This window comes from Gobius niger (genome assembly GCF_951799975.1).
Source record: "Gobius niger genome assembly, chromosome: 3".
Lineage (NCBI taxonomy): Eukaryota > Metazoa > Chordata > Actinopteri > Gobiiformes > Gobiidae > Gobius > Gobius niger.
The window spans coordinates 38,398,743-38,412,418 of record NC_136854.1 but is presented as its reverse complement, the minus strand read 5'-3'; the positions used below and the strand labels follow the sequence as shown (position 1 = coordinate 38,412,418).

The window sequence follows — 13,676 nt, the reverse complement described above, 5'->3', positions numbered from 1 at the left end:
TGTTCGGCATGCATGGCAGTTGTCCTACGATACAATGCCATGTTTTACACGGTCTTACATTCGGATTTAGCACATTGTAGTGAGTTGATCTGCCCCAGTGGCACCATGTAGTATAATACATGCCCTTCCTTCCCCTGCTCACTCCCTCTCTCATGCTTCTGCCTTCCCGTTTGCTGAGCTCACACAGGGTTGCGCCCCGTCTTCTGCTGTGCCAGTGCCGCGGTGTAAAGACCCTGTGACGCAACTCTCCATGGTGCCCCCTTTGGCTCTGTGTTGGCTGCTGCTTGTCCTGGGTATAGTCGGGGTTTGTCACTGTGGCTGGTGTCCTCCATTGAAGCTGGTCACAGGCTTCAGCGGCACTGGCCCAGTGGTCCTGCTGCCTTATACTTTCCCTTTCTGTTGTTTTACTACCATATTTTGGTCATTGCTATAATGTCATTTTTAACAGTGAACAATTTAAAAAGTTTGTGCATGAAAGAATGAAATCTAAACCTGAGGCGTTACTCTGGAATATAGGCTGTAAGCTCCAGTCCAGTAGGTTTTAGATTTGGGTAAAGCCGAACTGGTGAAAATGCACTTGTTAAGGCGGGTGGAATGAGGTTCATAAACTTACCTGTTCGCAGGGACACGCGCTAAGGCTAAAATCCTTAAAGGGACTAAATGCAAGTTGGTAATTTTTATACTCACTACTGCCACCTCAGGTCTTACGTGTAACTGTAGTCCCTATATTAAGCTCGTGCATGACGGCCCTTCAGACCCGAATAAACAACTTTTTGAGTGACAGTTCAGGATTTTAGAGGCAGCTGTTTTGAATAGGTCTGAGCTCATTCTACACATTAGGACATTGCTGGATAATGTAGGGGGTGGAAAATACTTGATTTTAACATTGTTACTCTGTATAGTCCCTTTAACCTTGGTATTTCCAAGGACAGGTACCTGCTTATTGGATGGAATGCCCTAGATTATTGGAAATTTGGAAAGACCGCATGCAATCCCATGAACTGCTACCTTAACGTGGTGGGGTTGTTTGAGTGCTCGAATGATCCGAGGAGCTATGTTGTCTGGGGCTTTATGCCCCTGGTAGGGTCTCCCATGGCAAACAGGTCCGAGGTGACGGGTCAGACGAAGAGCAGTTCAGAAGACCCTCATGGACGTACGACATTCAAGGACCGTGACGTCGCCCGGCATGGCGCAGCCGGGGCCCCCACCCTGGAGCCAGACCTGGGGTTGGGGCCCGAACGCGAGCGTCTGGTGGCCGGGTCTCTGCCCACGGGGCCCGGCCGGGCCCAGCCCGAAGGGACGACGTGGGCCCGCCCTCCTGTGGACCCACCACCCGCAGAGGGATCCGTAGGGGTCGGGTGCGGAGAGGACTGGGTGGCAGTCAGAGGCAGGTGCACAGCTTCTGGCGTTCGGGACATGGAACGTCACCTCGCTGGGGGGGAAGGAGCCTGAGCTTGTGCGGGAGGTTGAGAGATACCAACTAGATATAGTCGGGCTCACCTCCACGCACAGCTTGGGTTCCGGATCCCAACTCCTGGAGAGAGGCTGGACTCTCCATTTTTCTGGAGTTGCCCGCGGGGAGAGGCGGCGGGCTGGGGTGGGTTTGCTCATATCCCCCCAGCTCAGCCGCCACATGTTGGAGTTTACCCCGGTGGACGAGAGGGTCGCGTCCCTATGCCTTCGGGTCGGGGACAGGTCTCTCACCGTTGTTTCGGCCTACGGGCCCAACATCGGTGCAGAGTACCCGGCCTTCTTGGAGTCCCTGGGAGGGGTACTAGATAGTGCTCCGACTGGGGACTCCATTGTTCTGCTGGGGGACTTCAACGCCCACGTGGGTAACGACAGTGAGACCTGGGAGGGGGTGATTGGGAAGAACGGCCTCCCCGATCTGAACCCGAGTGGTGTTCTGTTATTGGACTTCTGTGCTAGTCACAGTTTGTCCATAACGAACACCATGTTCGAGCATAAGTGCACGTGGCACCAGGACACCCTAGGCAGGAGGTCGATGATCGACTTTGTAGTTGTGTCGTCTGACCTCCGGCCGCGTGTCTCGGACACTCGGGTGAAGAGGGGGGCTGAGCTGTCAACCGATCACCACCTGGTGGTGAGCTGGATCCGCTGGCAGGGGAGGAAGCCGGTCAGACCTTGCAGGCCCAAGCGTGTTGTGAGGGTCTGCTGGGAACGTCTGGTGGATCCCTCTGTCAGTGGGGTCTTCAACTCCCACCTCCGGAAGAGCTTCACCCAGATTCCGGGGGAGGCGGGGGACATGGAGTCAGAGTGGACTCTGTTCTCCTCCTCCATTGTCGATGCGGCTGCTCGTAGTTGTGGCCGTAAGGTCTCTGGTGCCTGTCGCGGCGGCAATCCCCGAACCCGGTGGTGGCGCCCGGAAGTAAGGGATGCCGTCAAGCTGAAGAAGGAGTCCTACTTGGCCTTGTTGGCTTGTGGGACTCCTGAGGCAGCTGAGAGGTACCGGCAGGCCAAGCGTGCTGCGGCTCGTGCGGTCGCGGAGGCTAAAACTCGGGTCTGGGAGGAGTTCGGGGAGGCCATGGAGGAAGACTATCGGTCGGCCTCGAAGAGATTCTGGCAAACTATCCGGCGCCTCAGGAGGGGGAAGCAGTGCTTCACCAACACTGTTTACAGTGAGGGTGGGGAGCTGCTGACCTCGACTGGGGATGTCGTCGGGCGGTGGAAGGAGTACTTCGAGGACCTCCTCAATCCCGTCGTCACGTCTTCCAATGAGGAAGCAGAGGCTGGGGACTCGGAGGTGGGCTCGCCCATCACCGGGGCTGAAGTCACCAAGGTGGTGAGAAAGCTCCTTGGTGGCAAGGCTCCGGGGGTGGATGAGATTCGCCCTGAGTACCTTAAGTCTCTGGATGTTGTAGGACTGTCTTGGCTGACACGTCTCTGCAACATCGCGTGGCGGTCGGGGACAGTGCCCCTGGATTGGCAGACCGGGGTGGTGGTCCCTCTCTTTAAAAAGGGGGATCGGAGGGTGTGTTCCAATTACAGAGGAATCACCCTCCTTAGCCTCCCCGGTAAGGTCTATTCCGGGGTGCTGGAGAGGAGGATCCGGCCGATAGTTGAACCTCGGATCCAGGAGGAACAATGCGGTTTTCGTCCTGGTCGTGGCACACTGGACCAACTCTATACCCTTCATCGGGTACTCGAGGGTTCGTGGGAGTTCGCCCAACCAGTCCACATGTGTTTTGTGGATCTGGAGAAAGCGTTCGACCGCGTCCCTCGTGGTGCCCTGTGGGGGGTGCTCCGGGAGTATGGGGTCCGGGGCCCTCTGCTAAGGGCTGTCCGTTCCCTGTATGACCGCAGCAGGAGCTTGGTTCGCATTGCCGGCAGTAAGTCAGACCTGTTCCCGGTGCGTGTTGGTCTCCGCCAGGGCTGCCCTTTGTCACCGGTTCTGTTCATTACTTTTATGGACAGAATTTCTCGGCGCAGCCAGGGGCCGGAGGGTGTCCGGTTTGGGAGCCTCAGAGTCTCATCTCTGCTGTTTGCGGACGATGTTGTTCTGATGGCTTCAACGAACCAGGACCTTCAGCACGCACTGGGGCGGTTTGCAGCCGAGTGTGTAGCGGCCGGGATGAGGATCAGCACCTCCAAATCCGAGGCCATGGTTCTCCACCGGAAAAAAGTGGCTTCCCCTCTTCAGGTCGGTGGGGAGTCCTTGCCTCAAGTGGAGGAGTTCAAGTATCTCGGGGTCTTATTCACGAGTGGGGGACGGATGGAGCGTGAGATCGATAGACGGATCGGTGCGGCGTCAGCAGTGATGCGGTCGCTGTATCGGTCTGTCGTGGTGAAGAGGGAGCTGAGTCGGAGGGCAAAGCTCTCGATTTACCGATCGATCTACGTTCCCACCCTCACCTATGGTCATGAGATTTGGGTCATGACCGAAAGGACAAGATCGCGAATACAAGCGGCCGAAATGAGTTTCCTTCGCAGGGTGGCTGGGCGCACCCTCCGAGATCGGGTGAGGAGCTCAGTTACCCGGGAGGAGCTCGGAGTAGAGTCGCTGCTCCTTCACGTCGAAAGGAGCCAGCTGAGGTGGCTCGGGCATCTGTTCCGGATGCCTCCTGGTCGCCTCCCGCGGGAGGTGTTCCAGGCATGTCCTAGTGGGACAAGGCCTCGTGGAAGGCCCAGGACACGGTGGTGGGACTATGTCTCCGAGCTTGCCTGGTGTCGCCTCGGGGTCCCCCCAGAACAGCTGGAGGAGGTGTGTGTGGATCGGGAAGTTTGGGCATCTCTGCTGAGACTGCTGCCCCCGCGACCCGGCCCCGGATAAAGCGGAAGAAAATGGATGGATGGATGGAAAGACCGCAGCCCCCGTTGAAATTAACAAGCACTTTGGAGCAGAGAGTGACTGAGTGATGGAATTACACGGGAAAGTAAAGCACAACAACGATGGACTGTTGTATGCAACCTGGCAGCTCGCTGTGGAGACGGACAATAAGTGGACTATATTTTAGGAGGAAAAGGGGACGAACTGTGAAGGGAGCAACCTGCTCCGGAAAACTGAACTAATGCTGAGACCTAGTAAAAGCGAAATAATTATAAATTCATGAACTATAACTGGAATAATTCTCTTCCTCCTGAGAGAGGAGGTTTGCAGCAGCTGGACCCCTTATCTCTCCTACACCGTCAACATTTTCCCTTCAAGACCAAGCCATGGAGCTAAACCAGATAAGGACTGAGCTCCTGGCCCATATTTTGCATAATACTGACTTTTATATTGTACACATCTGCACACAAATAACCCCACCCTAACCACTCCCCCGTCGTTCTGCGTCTGCCTCATCACGTTTCCTCAGCCCCTCCCCCCGGTAAATGGCTCCTTCCGCACATCCGCATGTGACCTCGTGTACTGTGTATTTCCCAGGTCTTGATGTTTTTATGTATGCTTTCCCTTAACTTTAACCTGATTGTAATATGCATATCTTCTTTTGTAAGGCGCATTGAGTTGCCTTGTGCACGAAATGTGTGGTATAAATAAAAGATGCTTTTCCCTGCCTATAAATCTTTAACCAGCTACCTGCCTCCCACCACCTGTAAGTTGTGCAAACACAGATCTTACACATATTTTCAGAAGCTACAAGGTCTTAGTTTTCAAATGAGGAATTGCTCGGTTACTGTGCCTAAACTGTCGCGTTGGAAGGACCAAGCTCAATTCAGGTCAGGATGCAACCCCAAGAGCATAAATGCTTTGAGAGCAAGGGTCCTGTGACTGCCTATGATAAAAAACTAAATAAAGAGAGGTTTGATATCTTTTTCACTACCTATTATAGAACTGGTAGTTACTCTATGTTCCTGTCTTTGCCCTTGAGGTCTGTGAATAAGCTGCTTCCGTTTGAACTTTTACGGCGTGATATTTACTGAACCAAACACACTTTGTTTGGATGGGACCATTTACTTAGCCAAGACCAGTGTCTCCCCATTTGTGATGTGTCCGCTCGATCTGCGGCTCTCCATTGGAGTACGCACATAGTGAAGTTATCTCCCGTGCGCTGATGACCCAGGTCGGCTCATTTATCCTATTCAGGAAGCAAGAGATTGATTGTGCCTCTGCCATTGCTGTAATTATACTGTCATCACTTAATCAACCTTATTGGATTCCTCAAGCGGTCACAGTACCTCAGGCTGCAGAGCTGTGAGAAAGATTGACTTTTTTTGGACAGAAAGAGAATGAAAGAGCGAGTGGGCAAGATAGAAACTCGCGGAAAGAAATAAAGGTCAGGATGGGAAGAGACCAAATTAAGCATGGAGTCATTTATGAGGCAAACGAATGGGGCAATGAGGACAGAGGGGCTTGGGATGGGGCTGGGAATGGCAACGGAGAAATGCTTAAGAGGATGTCAAGGCATGTGGGAGTGTGAAGACAGGAAGAATGGCATGCTGGGTAATGCCGAGAGGGGATCAGGTGGGCGGGTGCAAAGGGGACAGAGCCTGAATGATTGTTTCCCCCGAGTCGGCGTCTGCCCCACTAGAGAGAGGCGCTAACAAATGGAGAGGGTGTCACCTGGAAAAGCACTTTAATAATTCATTTGTCTAAGGGTCCGCGGTGGGGAAAAAAAAAGAAGAAAAAAAGAAGGGATGCTTTGAAGAGTGGGCACAGATGGTCATCAGAGTGAAAGACTAACGACGGCACACACATATGCGCTTCCTTACCTCTGCGGTACGACATATGCGCTCAGAGAATGGCCAGCACCGGGGACCAGCTCGTCACCTGGGTGCACGCCATATGCCACGGTGCACCGGCAACCTGCTCCGTAACCCCCCCGAACACACAGTTTCATGCACGAGCACACCGCTTTCCTGTTTTATAACCGCTCCACTTCCCCTCCGCAGCGATACTTTCTTGCATACTGATGTGCAATTGTGTTTGTTGGCTGCCGAGATAAGAGTTTAGCAGCTGATAGAAATGCCTGGCTGAGTGTCTTCGCGTCGCGCCATAAACCGGCAGGTAGCGAAGGAGGCTGTGATGTGCCACATGTGCACGCTCTCACGAGGAACGCAGACTAAACGGTGCTTTTGTTAGTCTTGTCATTGTGTGAAATTGCCCACCATAACAGCACCTCTATGCCATTTTGCATGTGAATTAGAGGTGTAATTTCATTGAAGGCAACAATCGAAAGGCCAAAAAAAAGATCGGAAAAGTGGGTAAAATACTACAGCCTATGTGAGCTGACTGCAACGGTTCATTATTCACCTTTGGGTTGTAACATGTTCCTTCTCTAAATAGGTCTTTTAAGTCAGGAACCTATTGAAGAATACTAGGTTGTTCAAGGAATCGATGTATCCATGTTATCGGCTCTCAAATCAGAGCCGGATCTTCCTATTTGCAAACTGTGCAAGTTGCGTAGGGTCCCCGCAAGGGCCCCCGTATCTCAGTGAAATCACTGTGTCGTTCGGGGGCGACCCGCCATTCCGACAACCCGCCAATCCGAAACACCGTCATTCCGACAACCCTCCATTGCGACATCCCGCCAATCCGACACTTTTTGATACCTCTATTCCGACAGTAGTGTTGAGCGTAGCCTGTTCAGTTTTTAAACTCCACTATCCTTAAGGTTAGGGCTAAGGTTAGGGTTAGTTTGTAAACTCCACTATCCTTAAGGTTAGGGCTAAGCTAAGGTTAGGGCTAAGGTAAGGTTAGGGTTAGTTTGTAAACTCCATTATCCTTAAGGCTATGGCTAAGCTAAGGTTAGGGTTAGTTTGTAAACTCCACTATCCTTAAGGTGAGGGCTAAGCTAAGGTTAGGGTTAGTTTGTAAACTCCATTATCCTTAAGGCTATGGCTAAGCTAAGGTTAGGGTTAGTTTGTAAACTCCACTATCCTTAAGGTTAGGGCTAAGCTAAGGTTAGGGTTAGTTTGTAAACTCCACTATCCTTAAGGTTAGGGCTAAGGTAAGGTTAGGGTTAGTTTGTAAACCCCCTTATCCTTAAGGCTATGGCTAAGCTAAGGTTAGGGTTAGTTTGTAAACTCCACTATCCTTAAGGTTAGGGCTAAGCTAAGGTTAGGGTTAGTTTGTAAACTCCACTATCCTTAAGGTTAGGGCTAAGGTAAGGTTAGGGTTAGTTTGTAAACTCCACTATCCTTAAGGTTAGGGCTAAGGTAAGGTTAGGGTTAGTTTGTAAACTCCACTATCCTTAAGGTTAGGGCTAAGCTAAGGTTAGGGTTAGTTTGTAAACTCCACTATCCTTAAGGTTAGGGCTAAGGTAAGGTTAGGGTTTGTTTGTAAACTCCACTATCCTTAAGGTTAGGGCTAAGGTAAGGTTAGGGTTAGTTTGTAAACTCCACTATCCTTAAGGTTAGGGCTAAGGTAAGGTTAGGGTTAGTTTGTAAACTCCACTATCTTTAAGGTTAGGGCTAAGCTAAGGTTAGGGTTAGTTTGTAAACTCCACTATCCTTAAGGTTAGGGCTAAGGTAAGGTTAGGGTTAGTTTGTAAACTCCACTATCCTTAAGGTTAGGGCTAAGGTAAGGTTAGGGTTAGTTTGTAAACTCCACTATCCTTAAGGTTAGGGCTAAGGTAAGGTTAGGGTTAGTTTGTAAACTCCACTATCCTTAAGGTGAGGGCTAAGCTAAGGTTAGGGTTAGTTTGTAAACTCCATTATCCTTAAGGCTATGGCTAAGCTAAGGTTAGGGTTAGTTTGTAAACTCCACTATCCTTAAGGTTAGGGCTAAGCTAAGGTTAGGGTTAGTTTGTAAACTCCACTATCCTTAAGGTTAGGGCTAAGGTAAGGTTAGGGTTAGTTTGTAAACCCCCTTATCCTTAAGGCTATGGCTAAGCTAAGGTTAGGGTTAGTTTGTAAACTCCACTATCCTTAAGGTTAGGGCTAAGCTAAGGTTAGGGTTAGTTTGTAAACTCCACTATCCTTAAGGTTAGGGCTAAGGTAAGGTTAGGGTTAGTTTGTAAACTCCACTATCCTTAAGGTTAGGGCTAAGGTAAGGTTAGGGTTAGTTTGTAAACTCCACTATCCTTAAGGTTAGGGCTAAGCTAAGGTTAGGGTTAGTTTGTAAACTCCACTATCCTTAAGGTTAGGGCTAAGGTAAGGTTAGGGTTTGTTTGTAAACTCCACTATCCTTAAGGTTAGGGCTAAGGTAAGGTTAGGGTTAGTTTGTAAACTCCACTATCCTTAAGGTTAGGGCTAAGGTAAGGTTAGGGTTAGTTTGTAAACTCCACTATCTTTAAGGTTAGGGCTAAGCTAAGGTTAGGGTTAGTTTGCAAACTCCACTATCCTTAAGGTTAGGGCTAAGGTAAGGTTAGGGTTAGTTTGTAAACTCCACTTTCTAGTTAGTTCTAGTAGGCCCACATATATTTAATAATCATCTTGTTTGTCAGAATGGCGGGGTGTAACCGTGTTGTTAATTGTCAGTTAATTGACACGCTACGGCAGCAGCTTGAGTCTAATAGCTCGCTCTATAACTCTCTCCTAAACTTTGTACCTCTCCTGTGTATCCACTGCAGGTCCCACGTAAACCCCACATGAGTGCATCTTTGTTCTTTGTACTTTGCTCTAGTTCGTTCGCATCATGTTTTCTTCACAATGCGCTTATATAAACGCAAACAAACCAAACCAAACATTCATAATGCTATATCCTCGTTGTGCTTAACTCAGTATAGTCAAATGTGAAACAAGAGTTTGCACCTTAAGTTGGTTGGTTCAAAACAGACTAAATCTCAATGGTAAGACAAAAATAACCAGTCATGAGCAGAATTCTGTTGTTTTTTGAATCAGAGTCTCAAACTGTGAGTCAGGGTCCAGAGGGTAGACATTTATCTTTGGCCTTCGAGGCTCTTCATTCACCTTTAGCTATAGATTTTGAAATGATGCAACACAGTTCACATCAATGTACTACATGATCAACATCATCATCATCTTTATTTATCAGACTTGAGATATGAAGACACACAACATAAACAAAACAACAAAGATAAGAAAAAATATATTATAAAAGAACACTTTGCCAATGCTTCCACAGAGCTGATGGCAGTGTCCAAACGAGAAAGTTCTGACTCATTCAAACGATGTATAAATCTGTACATTCGATTTCTCATGAGAGCATCAAAAGAACATACACGAGCCTGAGAAAACAACATACTCTCCCTTGTGTATCTTGGCTTTTTCAATAGGATTCAGGATGCATCATTATGAGCCACTTTGAGCGTTTTCATAGAAGCCTTATTAAATCTACACCACAGTATGGCTGTATACATACAAGGGTGTACAGTATGGTCTAAAAAACTGTCTGAACACATATAACACTTTTTAACAAGAATGTTCGCTTGGGCATGAAGATGATTGCTGTCGTCATCGTCATCGTCATCGTCATCGTCATCATCATCGTCATCATCATCATCATAGAACTGATCTGTGATAAAGTCACCCAGATACTTGGTTTTACTGCAAAAACTCAGCGTTTAGACAGGCAAATGGAAAAACTGGGAAACACAGGTCTTTGTCCCCCTTGGTCCAGCAGGTTAAATCAACACTCTTTTGGGGATTATGCAATAATGATAATATTATACCTTTGATTATGAACTTATCTGCCCTCTGCTGAAACTTTTGCCACTTTGAGTTTAAAGGGAAATAGGACTGTGCATTATGTATCGGTAGCGCCGTTAGCGCTCATGCTTCACAGCTAGAAGGTCCTGGGATCGATTCCCACCTGGACGGGGCCTTTCTGTGTGGAGTTTGCTTGTTCTCCCCGTGTCTGCATAGGTTTCCTCCGGGTATTCCGGTTTCCCCTGACACAAAAGACATATGAAATAGGTGTTTCCTCCAGCCAGGTGTTTCTGACCACCAGCCTGGCTCCACATTATGGAGATGGGTTAAATGCAGAGGACAAATTGTGTTGAAAAGTTCATGTATAATGGCAAATAAAGCAACAAACAAACAAACAGCACTGGCTTTTCTGATCACATTCCAGCTCGTTTGTATAGTGAGTGGCAATGTAATGAGGAAAAATAACAATTGGTTTCTTTGATATTTGCTTAATTCTGGAGCCTGTTCTTCAACAATCTTGAGAGTAATGTAATTTCCACATTTGAAGACAGTGATGAATACACATTTTAGTCATTGGCTAGGAGAATACTGTTTTATCAGCCGGTAGTTTAAAAAAAGTACATGTAAAAAGGCCTTTATTGCAATGGGTGAAGTAACAAGGCCTAACTGTAGAGCAGGTGAAATAAAGGTACTGGCGCTTAAAAGATTACAAAAGATTTCAGTGTGTTCTTTACAATCCCAAAGCACCTGTCTCTCACTAAAGGCCAGGCCAGACTAACAACTGAACAATTACCGGAGGTCAAAGAGGTAAAGACAGAAAACCAATGAAACCATGAAACCATTTGATGGAAAGTGCAAGAATCTGTGCTCAATAAAACAAGTGTTATTGCAGTAACAGTTAGATCTAATCATTCAACCGACTAAAGTTGTTTGTTTTAAGTATTGAACAGGAGAAATGTACTTAATATCGCATGTCTCTGCCAAAATATATATACGTGTGCTATTTACTTTGTGCACCACTGACAGCAGCACAAACCGACCTGTGTTTCAGTGGACTTCAACTTTTATCTCGACTCTCAGCCTGAAGCACTACATTGTAACATTGTAGGTGTCAGACTGGAAGAAAGAGGAGGCATCATGCTTCAAAGATAGAGTTTTTGAAAATGTGGAGCGGGGAAAACAGCGAAAATAGGGCGTTGAGAGGAGTGAGCCACAGCTACGAGAGTGAACCTGGGATGACCCTGTGCTCCAGACACATGGGCCACATATCGCAGGACATAGGAGAGGTTACAAGCATCATTACCCCGTGGAGCACTCCAGCTAAAGAGAGGACATGGATGAGCATAGAGGGGCTGGGAAAGAGAGAGAAGGAGAAGAAGGAAAGGAATATAAGTGGTTGAAAGGTCAGAGAAGGGGTCAGACAATATCAGACATAGAGGGATCAGACGTTATGGGAAATACAGAATGATCCATAGAGGAGATATCATTTTTCTATTTCTAATAACATATCTAATAGAACATCTTGTCATGATTTGCATTCCTGTAAGATTAAAATAAGAGTTTCCAAAAGATGTTCTTGCTGAAAGAAAAGGTTGAGTATAGTAAGAAAGGACCAAGTTAAGGACAAATGTTTGAAAATGTATTATACAATATTGCCCAAAGCCTATCACCCTATTTCAAAAACCTGTTTATTCCACACAAATAAATGTTTCATCTTTTTATAAAGAATTGAAATGAGAGACATTCCACAACTGAACCTTGCCCTACATTCCACACCTTTTCCTCAAGGTTCCCCATTGTCACAGAAACTCTGAGCCTCTTAGTTCCCAAAATAAGTTCTTGAAGCATTCACAAGCAATCCAAGAGTGCGTTTCAAGGATCTGGCTTTTCCTGTTTTACCCTTGATTGTTCCCACATCTTTGTTGCACACTTTTCGAGCTATCTTTTTTGCTCGCTTGTAGAAAAAGGTTTCTCAGTTTGACTTGACATTTGTTGCACCTTGTTCTAAAATCTGCTCTCACCTGGTTAAAGGGTCTAAACTGTTCTGGCTGATATGTCGGTATCAGCTAGGCTCTTCCTTAGTCTGAATTAGTATCTGCTTGTGAGATTTAAGAACCCAAATCCCAAAACTGCTTCATCTAATATCTCAATTTCTAAACCTAAGCTTAACCCGTTTAACAATTAAAACTCATATTTACCATGCCCAGCCCAATGCCAGGTCTGCTCATGTAATCTAGGACTGGTCAGACCAGTGTCCACCAGGTACATGTTTTGGGACTGAGCTTGACCCTGGGCCAAAGCGTGCTGAGCTTATACTAACATGATGTGAACAGACTGACTTCTCATTTGACAATATGCCAGAGAGTAGGTGTGTCCTATGAGATTATTCTTCAATGAAGGTTCTTGAGTCCTTCATTGACTCAAGAACCTTCATTGAAGATGGACAATGCCTGTACGACAGAGACTACACAGACATCTATGAGATTAATATTTCACATCATCATACTGCTATGGAACAAGATGATAGCATTTAGCCGCTGTTAGCACAACTTAAACTGGTGTTGGCAATACATCTGATGGCACGGTGGCACCGCGGTTAGTGCCCCTCTTGCTCATCACAGCAAGAAGGGGCATTTATAGGTTTCAATAGGCCATGTACAATAGGCCAGGATGGTTAGTGTGTGTGAGTGAATGGCGTTGGTCAGAGGGACCTTTGGCGCAGATGTTTGCAGCTGCACTTCTGTCAGTCTACCCCAGATGAAACAGTGTCTACAAACAGTATACGTTTGTAGACACTTGCCAACACTGTGTCTGGAGTGAATAAAGTACAAATCCCTTACAATGTGTGAGGCGCATTGCGTGACTTGTGTCATGTGAAAAGTGCTATAAGCTATACCTTCATAGCGTCTTTTAGCTGCTTCTTTCCTCTAGTTTCTGCCTTGGCACCTCTGAATATTCCATAAACCCCATGAAAAAGGTGTATTTGTCCACAGTGTTTTGATCGCGGCTCACAAAACCTTTCATCGCTGTTCTGTTGTTCCTTCAGTAATATGTATTCCAGGAGCGCTGCCCACAACTACTTTGTTCACTCTCTAATGGAAATAATAGATGAGCAAAACTTTGGCCAGACAGAACTGGGTTGAAGCGCAATAAGTAGAATCATGGCATTAACTACAGTCCGGGTTCGGTCATGATCCAGTCCAGGTTTGCCCAATACTATCACTCACAGTCAGTCCAGCAGACACTGTGGCTCTGCCGGCTCCGGAACCAGACGTGAGAACAGAAGTGCACGTGGGTTTACGCGCTTGCCAGTACAACGACTCTCCCCAGTGAAGTGAAGATGCTTTGCAACACACTAGTGCCGTGTCACTGGTAATGGAGAAATGTTTATATTTCCGACGTTACGCTCATGTACAGGTGGTAAATGAGTCCATGTTTTTCCGCTAGCTTGATCCGCAGTGCTCGCGGATTCTTTCCGTTGCCGCCGGACGGCCGCCGGAAGGACTCATAACTAGGGCTGGGTACCGTTTTTTTTCGATACCACTACTTTAACGATACCTGCTTTTCGGTACCGGTGCCTTAACAGTACTTTTTTAGATACCTATGTTATTTTAATTGAGTTAAAATAATGTGCATACATAATAATGTGTGAAATCATGAGGTGT

At 47.3% G+C, this 13,676-nt stretch overlaps 2 long non-coding RNA genes across 3 annotated transcripts in view; both read left to right on the top strand.

Moving 5' to 3' along the window:
• LOC306960926 overlaps window positions 1–13,676 on the top strand; it is a 1,017,426-nt gene that overhangs the window by 509,508 nt on the left and 494,242 nt on the right. The window lies entirely within an intron of this gene.
• On the top strand, window positions 6,969–8,089 carry LOC306960669. The gene is made up of 3 exons (XR_013792687.1): window positions 6,969–7,043; window positions 7,420–7,830; window positions 7,883–8,089. It is a non-coding gene; the product is annotated as an uncharacterized lncRNA (long non-coding RNA).